The 1401-nt window shown below is 38.9% G+C and overlaps 1 pseudogene; it reads left to right on the top strand.

Annotated features, from left to right (window-relative positions):
* Positions 1–731: 731 nt before the first annotated feature.
* On the top strand, positions 732–827 carry LOC116625265 (annotated as a pseudogene).
* Positions 828–1401: the final 574 nt, after the last annotated feature.

Genomic DNA, 1401 nt, shown 5'->3' with positions numbered 1-1401 from the left:
AGGACACAAACCATAAATGTCAAAATTACCCACAATTCTTCCTGTGAATTCTGCTGAAACAGAAGGGATCCTACAAAGACTGAAGAGCATTCATACTAATCAGTCCCTGGCATCTTGACTTGGGGACCTCTTCAGTCAGGCCTAGGTCTCCAGAGGCTTCTGATGGATACCATACAACCCAGAGAAAACAACTGTTAGAGCTCTGTTACTGTCATTTAGGAAGGACTCTTTCCCCTCTTGGTCTATATGTCTATTTATGACAAAGAGAAACACAAATTGTGATCACTATTATTCAACCTTGGTAAACAAGGAGGGAAGAATACACAGACCCCTAATGCAATCTGCTTTAAAGATTTTTGGCTTTGGGGTGCCTGGCTGGCTCAGTCACTAGAGCACGGGACTCTTGATCTCAGGGTCATGAGTTCAAGCCCCACACTGGGTATGGAGCCTACGTAAAAAAATAAATAAATAAAATTTAAGATTTTTGGTTCTGTCTTCAATTTACCCACTAAATTGTCTGTCTTATGGTCAAAAGTAAATTGAAATGCTCAAAATATTGATGTGATACCATATCCATTATTTGAATTAGGTACTAGAGCTCATTGGGGCATCAATTTATTGTATTTATACTGTTATTAAAACTATTACCCAAATCTTAATGCTCTGGAGACCCACAATATATTTTTTTCTTGCATATACCATTCTTACTCCTTCCAAACATGACCTTTTCTATGCTCTCTTCAGCAGCACATATAGTAAAACTGGAATAATATACAGAGAAGATTAGCGTGGCCCCTGTGCAAATTCAGGAGGCATTCCATATTTTCTCATCTAAAAAAATAATAAAGTTTATTAAATTTTTTAAAAAATATCTTAATTTTTTTTTAAAGTACGCTCCATGCCCAGTGTGGAGCCCAACGCGGGGCTCAAACTCTCAACTGTTGAGATCAAGACCCGAGCCGAGATCAAGAGTCGGACACTTAACCAACTGAGCCACCCAGGTGCCTGAATTTTTTTTAAAAAGCATTTTTTTTAAATAAATAAATAAATAAAATAAATAACCTTTTCTGTAGTGCTTTGGCAATCATCTTCCCTCCTCCTGACTGCCTTAGTCAATGGAGTCACACTGTTAAGAACAGCAGAGACGGAGGTCCACACTTCCTCCCACCAGACTGGGATTTTGATTTGGGAACCCACTGCAGCTGGACGATCTTGCTAAAATGTGAATCTGATCGTGAGGCTCCCCTGTGTAACACCATGCAGTGATTTCCTATTGCCCTCCAGATAAAATCACATTCCCGCTGTGTGGCTACAGGCGCGTTATTAAACCTCTTTCTGGATCAATTTCCTCTTGTATAAAATGGTGATAATAATCATGAAGAAAATATATGTAAGGCACTT

The sequence above is a fragment of the Phoca vitulina genome, unplaced genomic scaffold (genome assembly GCF_004348235.1).
Source record: "Phoca vitulina isolate PV1807 unplaced genomic scaffold, GSC_HSeal_1.0 scaffold75, whole genome shotgun sequence".
Lineage (NCBI taxonomy): Eukaryota > Metazoa > Chordata > Mammalia > Carnivora > Phocidae > Phoca > Phoca vitulina.
The sequence above is the reverse complement of the archived record's forward strand: the minus strand, read 5'-3'. Positions and strand labels throughout refer to the sequence as shown.